The sequence below is a fragment of the Aquarana catesbeiana genome, linkage group LG01 (genome assembly GCF_042186555.1).
Source record: "Aquarana catesbeiana isolate 2022-GZ linkage group LG01, ASM4218655v1, whole genome shotgun sequence".
Classification (NCBI taxonomy): domain Eukaryota; kingdom Metazoa; phylum Chordata; class Amphibia; order Anura; family Ranidae; genus Aquarana; species Aquarana catesbeiana.
This window is the reverse complement of record NC_133324.1, coordinates 955,187,206-955,201,498: the sequence shown is the minus strand read 5'-3', so window position 1 is coordinate 955,201,498 and position 14,293 is coordinate 955,187,206. Positions and strand designations below refer to the sequence as shown.

At 41.0% G+C, this 14,293-nt stretch overlaps 3 pseudogenes; all 3 read right to left on the bottom strand.

The window, feature by feature from the left end:
- The window catches only part of LOC141128372 (cathepsin Z-like), a 28,281-nt pseudogene that overhangs the window by 9,790 nt on the left and 4,198 nt on the right, over positions 1-14,293 (bottom strand).
- Positions 136-1,111, bottom strand: LOC141124098 (legumain pseudogene; annotated as a pseudogene).
- Positions 2,580-14,052, bottom strand: LOC141124097 (legumain pseudogene; annotated as a pseudogene).

Sequence of the window (14,293 nt, the reverse complement as noted above, 5' to 3'; positions counted from 1 at the left end):
TGGTTGAATTTGTTGCAGTTCTGATCCTTCGCCAGGTAATTGTGTACTTGCAGTGCACACCCTTTATGCTGTTTTCATTAAAAAAAAATGCCCTCCAAGAAAACGCCCAACCTGGAGAGCCTTTAAATAGTAACATTAGAACATATCTAACAGAGTATACAGGTTTACCAATTCCTTTAGCAAGGCTTTGGCCTCCTTTAGGGCCTTTATCCTGGTCAGTACATCCTGGGCCTCAACAGCATCATTGGTAGCCAGGAACTTCCTCTTTAGGATGGCCAAGGGAACCATTTGGGCTGGGGATCAGGTCCATATTGTGTACCTGCTCCAGGGTCAATGTGAGGGGCCACTGTTTTAGCTGTACTCTGGAACTGGCTCACCTTAATCTTGGAAATAGTCCGGTTTCCATACTGCATCACATGACTGGTATTGGTGTGTTGCTTTACCAGTAAAAACTGTTTGTGTAGTGTCTCCTTGGACAGATCATCAATGTCCTCTATCCAGCTGACACTATAAAGATAGCAGAGGTTTGTGTGTTACTTCGTGCCATAATGAAAAGCATAAGAGGTCTAGAACCATCTTTTTTGTACTTCTTGTTGTCATACATGTACTGAATGGTCTTGTTCAGTTCCTTGAAGTGGAGGTCAGCACTGGGAAAACCAGCAGACCTGGAGCTCTGTGATTAGTGAAGTACATAAAGATATGGTTCTTACTCTTAATCACCTCCCCAGATCCCTTTCCCTTCACCGCTTCTGCATCACCTTACAACTGCCGTTAGGAATTTGTCAAGAGTGAGGAACTTATTTGTGTTTTTCCTTCAGCACTCCCACATACACTCCTTCTCTGCTGGTATGGTTTATAATGATTTCTATGGTTGGATTCTCTTCATTATCTGCAATATCGTCATTCATCACACCACAATCTGTTCTTCAGGGATGCCTTTCTTCTTGACAATTTGATAAGCGTGGCACACTTCAGCCTGATGTCTGTAGTTGTACCAGTCATTGAAGCCGGCCACCAGGACCACCTAGTGCTTCCCCCTATTTTCAAGGTCATTGATGGGCATGGATGTGGCCAGGACAGCAAGGCTGATGATTTGTGTCACTGGAAGCATCTTTTAAGTAACAGGACCCTGCTCCCCTCCAGTGGTCTGCGGTCCAGGTTTTATGGTGATAAGACCACAGATTGTAACTGCTCAAATGAATAAAAATGTAGACATGGATGTATCGGGAAGTTTGCTTTGTATACATACTTGTTTCCTTTATTATTGCATATCAGCGAGTAAAAACAGTGGCTAACGTGTTTTGGCGAATAGCCTTGATCACAGTACACCTAACAATGAAAACAGAAATATATATATATATATATATATATATATATATATATATATATATTATTATACAGTATAGTACACCCCTCACTTTTTTGTAAATATTTTATTCTATCTTTTCATATGACAACACAGAAGAAATGACACTTTGTTATACAAGCTGTACACTCACTACTTTACGTTGTAGCGGTGTACATTTGCTGTCCCTTCAACATAACTCAACACACAGCCATTAATAACTAAACCGCTGGCAACAAAAGTGAGTAGACCCCTAAGTGAAAATGTCCAAATTGGGTCCAAAGTGTCAATATTTTCCAGCAATGCCTTAACCCTCTTGGGCATAAAGTCATGGAGCTGTTGATGTTCGAGACCTTGCGCTCCTCCACCTTCCGTTTGAGGATGCTCAATGAGGTTTAGGTCTGGAGACATGCTTGGCCAGTCCATCACCTTTACTCTCAGCTTCTTTCGCAAGGCAGTGGAGGTGTGTTTGGGGTCATTATCAAGTTGGAATACTGCCCTGCACCCCAGTTTCCGAAGGGAGGGGATCATGCTCTTCTTCAGTATGTCACGATATATGTTGGCATTCAACTAACTGTCCACGCCTCACATACAGGACTGATGACTTGGCTTGTTACATGTGGTAGTCTGAACCTCTCATGATATCTCTTTAAGTCATTTTCCACATTGTAAATGTTCTGTCCCAATGATGATACAAGGAATGTGTTCTCTGCAGAGTCTTTTCCAGCAAGGTTGGCTTTGTTCACCCAAAATATACCTTGAACTCCATTTCTTCTTTTTCTCTCAAAGCGAATGCTGCTACTTGGTTCATCGATATCTATCCAGCTTTGACCCTAATGATTGTACAAGGCACTGTGTGCTCGGAAGTTATATTTTGGTGGTCCACTTTCTCTCCCCACTCCTACACAGTCATATTCTTGACCACCCCTGGTCCCTGTAGATGTTGAAGTACCAAAACAGCTTCCAGATAATATATAATGTCCAACTTGACATTCAAATCCAATATTTGGTCGTTTTGGGCTTTACCAATAGCGTTAAGAAAGGTCTCCTTTGCTGTCTCCAGAAGCCTGTGGCATGTAGCTGGAGTTCTGGAGATGATCATCAAGGATTCAAACCTTTTATCGACAATGTCATGGGATATCCATTTCATTTTCTTTGGTACATCATTGGTGATTTGCATAGTAAACAGAGTATTGAAAAAGTTTTGCACGTGCTTTAATTATTTACTGGCTCTTGAAGTATTTCCTGGCATTTAAAATTGATTAATCTTTTTGATGTCCTTAAAGTTTATATATTATATTTTATATTTAGGGTCCTTTAAAATATAAAAACCAGCCCAGGTCCTCAACCTCCTGATTATAGTTTGAAAATGTTAGGCTGCATTCACCTTTGAGCAGAGTGACTTTCATGCAACTTTTCTAGCATTTGTTTTTTCAGCATTTCAAAAATGTTTTTCTGTTTTTATGTGCAGGCGTTATGAGCTCAATGTTCTGACAAGTGGCAATTGAAAAGCAGTTTTTTTTATTTTTTTACATCATCAGAGTGATCCTTCTCTGCCTGGTTTTGCTGTATGCTTGTTCTTTCACGCTCTTCCGTGTGCCTTTCCCTGCATTTCTCCAAGTCTGGTGAACACGTCTATCAAGGACAGTTCCTGGCATGTGCAGCAGCTGCATTACTAATGCTGGAGAAAGAAGAGAGAGAAAGCAAGCGCAGATACTGGGTCCATCCTGTTTAATGTAAATAGAGAACCGCTAGGCCAGTTCTGGGCAATGTATAATGATCTCAATATGCATGAGGAGAAATTCTATGATTTTATAGATGGATGTTCATCTCCTCATCAGCACAAAGCTTGTAATGTATTAACACCGTCACAGAGCTCTCTGGTTGCTATAACCAAGTCCAACATTTTTCTAACAATCTCCTCTACCCCATTCACCTTTGTTTGCGACAGCTGAAAGTAAATCACAAGGGTGGGCATGCTAGCTGACATTGTCCATGTGCGTCAACATTTTTTGGACTATATCAGCCACCACCCCTATCCCCAGCTGCTAGATTAGTGAATATCCCATCCAGAAGAAGAATGGGGCCACGGATAAAGATCTGTTGCTATGACATGATTAGCCACACAGCGGACAGAGTTCTAGCAAGATGAACCGGCACAGAGGATAAGAGTGTCCACAGAATTGCCACCTCAGTTCATACAAGAGATAAGTGTACTTGTTCCTGACAGCTACAGAAATCAATCATCCCCCTGAAAATTGTGCCATAGGATCAAGGGAATTCATTGGTAGTGTCTATGGAACTCTCAGTAATCCATCAGCATATTATTCTGTTACCTACCAACAACAAATATTTCCTACAGTTTTGATGAGTTGCTTTGGTTAATCTCTCAGCATTTGCAGCTACATGACACTTTCCTTTAAAACAACATTGTATGAGTGTAAAGTTTACACTGAGGTATGTTTTTTTTTTTTTTTTTTTTTTTTGAATGAGGCTTTCTCATTATTCTTTTCAAATGTATACACATCAACACCCTGCCTCCATACCCTTCCCCATAACCTTCTACCCTCCTGCATAAACACACTTTTTTTTTTGGTTTAATTTTTGTCTTTGAAAACTTCATAGAAAAATACCCTCCAAGGAAACGCCCAACCTGCCGAGCCTTTAAATATTAACATTAGAACATATCACACAGAGAATACAGATTTACCAATTCCTTTTATCAAGGCTTTGGCTTCCTGTAGGGCCTTTATCCTGGTCAGTACATCCCGGGCCTCATGAAGTGATAAGCAAATTAGCTTTTAAGTTTCAGCAACAGCCTTAGTGGTAGCATGTGAGGGGCCACTGTTTTAGCTCTACCCTGGAACTGGCTCACCTTCATCTTGGAAATAGTGTGGTTCTCATACTGCATCACATGACTGGTCTTGGTGTGTTGCTTCAACAGCAAAAACTGTTTGTGTAAGTGTCTTATTGGATAGATCCTCCACTTCTTAGTCCTCTATCCAGCTGAGGTTTGTATCTTGCTTCTCGCCATAATAACAGGCGTAAGAGGACTTGTGGGGGTTGGTGACTGTGGTGGAGTAAATGTCAATGTTGTTGGGTACGTGACTTATGAGGGAGCCCAATTCACAGGCCTCGATGTATAGAATCATCTTTTTTTACTTCTTGTTGTCATACATGTACTGAATGGTCTTGTTCAGTTCCTTGAAGTAGAGGTCATCACTGGGAAAGGCCAGAAGACCTGGAGCTCTGTAACTAGTGAAGTACATAAAGATATGGTTCTTAGGTCTACTCTTAATTACCTTCCGAGATCCTTTTCCCTTCACCACCTCTGCGTCACCTCTCAGAACAAGAAAGTTGTCGGGAGTGAGGAACTTATTTCTGTAGTCCTTCAGCACTCCCGCATACACCCCTCTTCTGTTCCAGTTGATAATTCCTTTTGGCTGGATTCTCTTCATTATCTGGGATATCGTCATACATCACCACCACAATCTGCTCTTTTTAGGGATGCCTTTCTGCTTGACAATTTGATATGCGTGGAACACTTCAGCCTGATGTCTGTAGTTGTACCAGCCATTGGAGCTGGCCACCAGGACCACCTACTGCTTCCCCATATCTTCTGGGGTCATTGATGGGCATGGATGTGGCCAGGACAGCGAGGCTGAGGATTAGTGTCGCTGGAAGCATCTTGGATGAAGTAACAGGACCCTGCTCCCCTCCAGAGGTCTGCGGTCCAGGTTTTATCATGGTGATGAGACCACTGATTGTGACTTCTCAACAAAATAAAAATTGAGACATGGACGGGGGGGGTTTGCTTTGAATACATAGTATTGTTTGATATTGCATATCAGCGAGTAAATACAGTGGCTAACATGTTTTCGGTGAATAGTCTTGATCACAGCACACATAAAAATGAAAACAGAACATAGATAGAGATATATATATATATATATATATATATATAGATAGATATATCTCTAAATCTCTATCACCATATCAATAGTCAGTCCATAAATCACCAAGAGGTAAACCAGGGCGGTCTAATATACACCAAGGGGGATTAGTGCACCTCCACCACACAGATTGTAAGCTTACCAGAAAGAAAGCTTAGAAAAACCTGCGACTATAACCCAGCCAAGGTCCTTTATCCAGAGTAACAGCAACAGCACCTCCAAGGTATTTCAAATAGACAGACCACGTTGAGGTTTGCACGGGTAGATCACCACTTCGACAAAAAAAAAAAGTCTTAAACTCTGCTTTCTTGAGCTTCTCGGTCCCGGTCTCTCCCAGTCGTATATAGATATAGAGTTGGGGGGGGGGGGGGGGAGAATAGAAGAAGAAGAAAGAGAAAAAGAATTAAAAAATACTAAATATATATATATATATATAATTTTTTTTTCTTCCATTCTCTGTGTGTGTGTGTGTGTGTATGTGTGTATATATATATATATATATATATATATATATATATATATATATATATATATATATATATATATATATATATATATATATATATATATATATATATATATATATGTATATATATTGAACTAGTTGACCATGTAATTTCACTATATCTCAGAAGAATACAGGCAGCCCATTTGAAACCTTCTCCTTTATTATACCACTAAAAAAGCAAATTTTAGACTGATAAAAAGGCAGCCTAGGTGGCAGTGGGACTTCTATCACATGGGATGCCCTTTGGGAACTATGTATACATGGACAATGAAGCTATATAATTAGTGGGGGATCCCCTGATTAATCCAGACATTGCCACATTAGTTGACCATCAGCACTTCCTATTTACAAGCCACTATCAATCGCTCCTAAAGCTTTTTGTGTGAGGTGGTCTCACAGATTGATCTAGAAGCTACGTGAAGATACTTCTCCCCTCATCCCCAGCTGCACTGCGGAATTTATTCTCTGCTTTTTCTCTTTTTGACTATAAAACTAACACGCCATGAGCTCCTGGTGAAATGTCTTTTAAATACGTGCAACATGTAGAGCTGAGCTGCATTACGACATACCACCTCTTTCACTCATACACTAAATCACCAAGTATTGGAGAGTGACCCGTTTGGTCCCTCATTTTCAGTATATTACTGTATATGTTACGTAGGTGATGTGTTGTTGTTTGCTTCTAGGCATATTTGTGAATAGCCAATGATTTTTAATGTAATTGTCTTGTATGTTTTTTTGTAATTGACTTTTAATTCATACCTGTGTTATGCCTATAAAGTCCATCTGCAAACGTATTCTTTAAAATCTAATTTATTGGGACGTGGCACTATATACTTAATTCTCGTATCCACAGCACCACTCTGTGGTGATATGATCCCCAATCATCCAAAATAAAGGAAAATCAAATCATGCCGTCATTCATTCACAGCACCCGCTGTCACATACAATTTTTAAAAGATGCGGCTGAACGGGGCTCCACCCACCCGGCCACGTCCTCCATTCACAGAGTTCAGTGAATGGAAAAAAAATACAACTACCGTCATCCATTGCGGATGTTGCCTTGTAGTTCTCAATGAATTAACAGGGTGATAGTGAGCGCTCTAGTAGTTCATTGATCCTTCCTGTGATTGCCTGCCCGTATGAGGTACAAGCAGACAGATACACTGACAGACTGCAGGAACCTTGTATTGCACCCCCCCCTCCGAGGATAATCCAGGAGTCCAACCAGCCAATTTACTCTAAACTTCTAGATCTGCCATCATCATGTGTTTGTCCCGATCTACAACACATTACCCCGATCATACTGGAAGTAATGGTGGGAAGCCGCATGTTTTTTGTGGATGGTGGAAAGTTGTTCATGATTCTCATGAATTGGTTGAAAAAAAAAAATAAATCAGCAGGAAGTTTTGCTCACCAGAAGAACATGAATTTGTGTTCTGAATTGGCACACAATGTTGCACAGAAGTAATGTAATAACAGAAAAAAGCCTTCTAAGATACTTGCAGGGAAATTCACATGATGATTAAAGGATAAGTTCATCTTTAAGAAAAAAAAAAATAGTAAATACACTTTTTTCTTTCTTTGCAAAAAAAGTGCATTTGTGTATTTTTTTTTTCTTAGGATCATCAGATCTCTGGTACAATGTCAGGCTCCTGCAGACTGTCAGTGTAGATGTCTCCCCATAGCTCCAATACAGACAGTTACTTAATTCCGGGAAGAATCGATGAACTACAAAGATGCTCACCAGCGCCCCCCTCATATTTCATTGAGAACTACAAGCCGTCATCTGAAAAGGCTTTCCATACTTGTAGTCTCTTCATTCACAGAACTCTGACTGGGGCCGTGTATATGGGGGGGCAGTTTTCTTAGATCAAGATTTTATAATTCATCCAAGAGACAGAATGACATAAAAGGGTTAATCTGTGAAAGGGAGGAGCTATAACTCAGTATGAATAGCTAATTGTAGAGATCATGTGATTAGTGAGTGGTAAGGGCTGGAGCATATTCATTGGTCATGTGATGAGTGGGCGGGGTCAGTGCTGACTATATCTGGGTGGAGAGGAGAAGCAGTCAGTCATTTGTGTGTTGGGAGACGGAGGTGTGCTGTGTGGTGGAGGGGAATATTGAAGCTTCTTGTAGGGAAAAATCTTGATTGATATATCAGCGCACAGTTAGAGAGAGACAGAGATGATTTTTATCTCAGTATAGGGAGAGAACCAACTTGTATATCAGTACAGAGAGATTTCTATATCAGAGACAGAGCTCAGTCCAGGGAAATCATTCATAAATAGGACTTGGTTGTCTCTTCTGATCTTCTAGAATTAAGAGAAGATCCATAAAGTCTAGTGTTCTGTGTAGGGAGCCGCTGATAAAAAAAAAATGTAATTGGAAGGAGATCTTGAAAGAAAAATGTTCTGGTATGTGAATGTAACAATCACCCAGTGTGTGTGTGTGTATAGAGCTCTATGGGCTGTGCAAACTCTAATTTGGTTGAGCGTCCAGACTCAAAAAGCAATCCACCTTAAAGTTGGGGATTGAGGTAGTGTGTGTTTTTTTTTTTTTTTTTTTTTTTATTTCTCTCCCCCCTCTTGTATTTTTGCAATAACAGTGCAGCAATGCCTTGAGTATACAGTTTCCTTTACATTCTGGTCAGAGTAATTCTTAAAACTGGAAACCAGAAATGAAAGAAGTAAATTTTTTGGTCTCATTGGCCTTTTCACGCAGTAAATATAAAGCATCGTCAGAATACGCACTGCAGGCTCTTCCCATATAGTGACTGGTTTTGTTCTCAGCTGGGTGATGGAATCATTACCCCCCTGTGTGTTCCTATTTGCCCCCCCCCCCGCTCATTGATCCCTTCCCCCTCTACTTCTCACCATCATATCATTATATTGTGTCCAGCAGCTCCAATAATGTGGAATACACTTGGTGACATCACCTCTTTGGTAGCAGACATTGCTTCCTTCTAATTTAATAATTGTATGGGGTAGAAAAATAAGATCCTTTATTAGTGTTTGTCAGATATAATACATTGGTGTCAGATATAATACATTGGTGTCAGATATAATACATTGGTGTCAGATATAATACATTGGTGTCAGATATAATACATTGGTGTCAGATATAATACATTGGTGTCAGGAATTGCTCCATCACTGATCACCAATGGAGTTAAATGACCTGATACAGACACTGGAAGTTTAGTCTCCCTGGTCTTAGAATGTCTCATGGCCATGTCTAATGACCCTAGCCAATAATATATTCATGTTTAATACTTTGTACCATCAGACACTCCACACTTCAGTATGTCCAGGTTCTGATCTATTGAAGGTACACAGGATTTTATTATAACTATTATGCATCTTCATCATACTACACATACCCAAATATCTTCATCTAAATAGAGGAGTAGTTTGTCTCATGTGAAAGAGCCCTTACCTAGGAAATATTATGCTAATCTCTAATACTGATATAGGAAAGTAAATGGTAAGGAATGCAGCATTGTATTCACCATTCTCATTTTTTTTTCCCGGACTATCAATGTTCAGCCTAAGGGGTATGGAATATATCTAGGACATACAGGACACGTCTGTGGTGTTCAGTACAAACCAGAGCACACAGTATATACAATGCAGAACAGTGGAAGGCAGACGTTCCATATCATATACTGTGTATACCACCCAAAAAGTTCATCATGATCTGTAAAGCTCAACCTATTAAATACTTTACAGAAACAATGGTTTTCCAACACCCAGAGCGGGTGCGGGGAAACCTTTAGGCTTGGTAGGTAGGAACCAATAAGTCTCCCCATCGCAGATGTAGAATATGTGCAATGTTTCTCTTTCCATTGTGTGTCTTTAGAAATCAACCAGCATTCTGGCAAATTATCAAATGAGCCTCAAATTCACCAATACAGACCCAGGTAACAACCACAAAACATGCACACTCTAATCTCCCACCAGATGTCAAGGATGCACACCCATGGTAACCTAATACCTGGAGTAAGATCCTTGATTGGAGGTGAAAAGTTTATTATATGGAATATAAAACCAACTGCCAAAGATATTACAGCCCGCAATACCACTGGCCACAGATTCGGGTGAGAGCCTCTATCTGGCTGGACACACACAGGAAGATATAAATCTTGCATACAATCTGAGGAATCTCAGAAATGTGTGGGATTTACTTGGCTGCTCCCACAGCCCTTAAAGTGTACCAAACTATTCTGTGATATAGAATGCTTACATTATTACTTCTCTCACTATCCACACACAGATCCCTGTCTGATCATACAGACCCTGCCTGGTATCACACACCACTTGTACATTGAGGAATTGGTACTGCTTGTGATTATGAAACTTAACTTCTCTTTACCTGGGGGCCCTAATTGCAGCATGCATACAATCAGTGGCCCCCCAGGATCAGAGGACATTCAGCAGGGTGGTAGCCTCCTTCACATCATTCCACTCATCTTCAGTTTGTGCAAAGTGGATAAACCTGTGACACAAGGGCAAGAATGGAATTAATGACCTTCATACACACCCTGGACACAATTGGTTAGCTGATCCCAAGTATAGTGCCAGTGGTAGTTTGGAAGCTGCCACACCCCAAGATGTAAAGGGAAACCAGCAACTTCACCATCCCTGGTACTGTGTGGCTTCAGGCTTTAGATGGTGCACATTTCTCCTCTGAGCCCATATACATAATTACTTCTCCCTTCAAGCGGAATTTAGAATGGATATAGTCCAGCATGTTTTCCAAATAGGCTTGAGATGTGAAGTGACGTGGTTGATGGAAGGCAACAGCAGCATAGGCTTTTTCCTCCAGTACTTAATCTGCAAAGGCTCCTGTTACTATAGTAAGCCCTAGCACCATGACATCCTTATAAATCAGAGGCTCAACATCATTATGCTGCACCACTTCTATTCACAGGTTCTCATGAAGTTCACAGGAAGTGAAAATGTGCACTCGGGCAATAAGTAGGGCCATGACACGAGTGTGCGCATGTGTGCTGCAGACCATTGCTCTATAAGTGGAGTAATAGGCTAAAAGTAAAAAAAAAGGTACATAGCAGACATTAGTGTCGTCATTCTCAAATCTTCAGGCTCATTCTCCTTAAAGGATACACAAACATCTGACCGCTGTTCTTATCCCCCTTCTCTCCCAAAAATTAGCAACATTTTCCCCTTTTCCTTGACTTAGTAAAGCCCCAACTAAACTATAGACTGGATAAGAAACACAACGCCTGTCAGTTCTTTATTTCTATCTGTGTTTTTGTTAGTGAGAGCGGTCAAAGGTGGTTGGTTGTGGGCAATGCAAGGCATGAGCTACTTTGTATCATTACTAATGTGTGAATACATAAGCACATGTAAAGTACTGGGCTATCAGCTTAGTTCGGGTGGCACATCCAACCACGTTTATGTGACTTCTGGGGATCAGCAGCTGATGGAACTCTGGCTCCCTCTCCTGTCAGCTCCCAAGAATTATTCCTCACAAGGCAGATGCTATGTAGGGTGCAACATGAAGATCCTGGCAGCTTCACCCCTGGGGAAACAGGTAAACCATATCTTATGACCAAATATGGTCTCCACAATTTCTTTGCTTCTCTGCACGGCCTTTGTTGTACCTGAGCTACTGCTTGTCCTGGAGGTGCCCAATTGCAGCCATCAGCCACGTCATCTGTGGGTAACCTGCATCCCCTAGAAAAGAAAACAAAACAGATACTGGTCTTTTTACTGGGACCTTAGTGCCCACAAAACATGTTTATGTGTCAGGTCTATTCACAAATCAACACTCATCAAATTTCTACTTATACAAAATTATCAGAAGGTGCCCAAAGGGTGGTGCTAAATAGCCGAAAAACCACGTAGTACGTCAGTATGTTCATTTTTGTTGGCCGACAATTCCTTGCCGTTTGTATGCAAGACAAGTTTGGGCCAACGCTCTTTAGACAAAATTCTATGGTTTTGTTGGCCAACAATCCGATCGTTTGTACGAGGCTTTAGACTGTGGCTTCTGTGTGCAGTGCAGCAGGAGGATGTCTGCCGGAGGTCTGCAATGCCGGGTCTGAGTGTCCCAGGACTCCCAGATCCTCTGGGCTGTCTCTGATGGTGTCTGCTCGCCTGAGATCGCACCCCCTAAGGCACTATGCAGTATGTACCATGGCATTTTTAATCTATATCGGCACACATTATTTTCACTCTGTTTACAGGGTGAAAAATGCGTGTTATACGCCAATAAATACAGTAGGCTCTTCAAAATGTATTACATACACCTCATAAACCTCTGCAGGATTATTATCAGAATGTTCATTAAATAAAGATTCATTGATTAAAGTGACCTTACCTTAATGTGGTGGGGATTCAGCTGTGATTAAGTCGGATTCGTTTCTCTGAGTATTCGGATCCACTGCCGATCACCACCGGACAACGTCACCAAATCCTCAGCTATGCTGTAGTAGATGAGTATACCGGAATCTCTGGAAGTAGAGTCACTGATCAGAGGAGGGAGAGGCCCGCTTTATACAAGGGAGATGGATGGGGAAGGCAGAGAATGAATGTTGTATAAATAACCCCAGATTGTTCTTGCTGATTTGCATATAAACAGTTTTTCTAGAGAACAGGTGATGAGATTAAACATGCTGCAACCCAAATACCTTAAAACTTTACTGACTTTTAAAATTGGGTGTCCTTGGGAGTCCCCTTTTTTTATTTATTTTTTTTTTTTTGATGTATTTGGGAGGAATTGACACTTTTTGGGTGTCCTTGGGAGACATTAGGCCTGTTTTTTTTTTTAGGGGGAACTGTGCCGTGGAAGCAAATCTTGAACACCAAATGTCCACTCAATCACAATTCAGATTCTTGAATGCTCTGTGTTGTACCTGGATTTGGGCACAAGTGGTACAGTATGAAATCGGTGTGAACAGCCAGGGTAGAGAAGGATATCCTGAACCACCGAACTACTACTTTACTACTAATCACTAAGCAGTTTTAAGGCCGCATGGAAATGACACACAAGACATGGAGCTTAAAAGTAAAGTTAAATATACACAAAAAAAAAAAGCATGCATATTCATGAGGTTCAGAGACATACGGTATATATGATTATTTGACGCTGACATTACTGATCAACTCACCAAGTAGACAGCTGCCATCAAATGTTCTCTTCTCAAAATTGTCATAAAACTGAGACTAACGTAGTATATGGGCGTTGTGTACAGATCCAGGGAAACCGGTTACCACATCGTCGATCAACATTCGGGTGTCGCACACCACCTAAATGTTCATGGAAAGATATCCCTTTTCTATTCCAATAGATGTGCTCCTTGTGACTGGGTGCCAATAGGGGTACAATCGATCCATTACATTTGGGAGGGCATGTAGATGTAGGTCAGTGCAACGGAACTAAAGCCCTGTAGCACCCTTCCCAGCATTCTTGAAAAATATGCCCGTAACATTCCGACCACATCACCGGCTACTATCCGGTAGAAGACCTTTCCCTGAAAAAGTACAGTAAGCAATTTAGCTGTGCCGGATATTGCCTGACTCCACTGGATGGTGGTCTCTGACACGACACGCAGCCTCGACGTACAGTAAGAGACTGAACTTTTGCAGGTCTTCAGCCTCCGTAAAGCCATCTAGAAGTGTGTGTTCTGGAAAATGCTCCTAACACGTCTTATTAGGAGGTTGAATTGCTGGAAATTGTATTCAGACAGCTCCATGGCTGATTTTTGCACTAAATCCAATCCCCCTCAGAGGATCAGGAAATACCGCTTGTGATACCGCCAGCAAAACCCTGGTGATAAATATTGTGGGTTTTTTTTCCGTATGTTTACCGCATGAATTCTTCCAATATTTACTAACACATTTTTCATTAAATACGACAGAATTGTGTTTTTTTTTTTTTTTTTTACTGCATGTAATAATCTTTGCAAATGAGTCACGTGACCTTATTATCACATGCAGTAACCTTTTAGTGAATTGACCCTTCTATGATTCTTCATGGTACTCGGCATATAGGCCTCCAGTTTAGGTATGTAGGTTTTTTTGTAGCCATTGTACCACAGCTGCTTGTTCCATTTTTGTAGATCTCAGTCATCATCTGCTCGCTAACAAAACCAAAGAAACATTTGCCCGTGGGACTTTTGAAAGAGTGGTGCTCATTAATAGGTACAACAAGGTTCTATATAAGTGCAAATTTTATTAGAATTTAACAACATACCTGACCTTTTGAATATCCGGCATACCCCTATGCTGGGGTTTTCTGTGTTTTTTTTTTTTTTTTTATAATTGATGTATCCACACTGGCATTGAGGACAAATTGGTACAGGGTGTCTGCAGTGGGGGATCTTCTCGTGTGTACCTCACCACTCGGCTGCCCACCCACCCTCGGCTCCCGATGGGGTGGGTGGACTTTTGTTATGCTGGATTCCAGCCTCAGGATCCAGATGAAATTGTTTCACATAGCCTTTGATTCACTATTTTT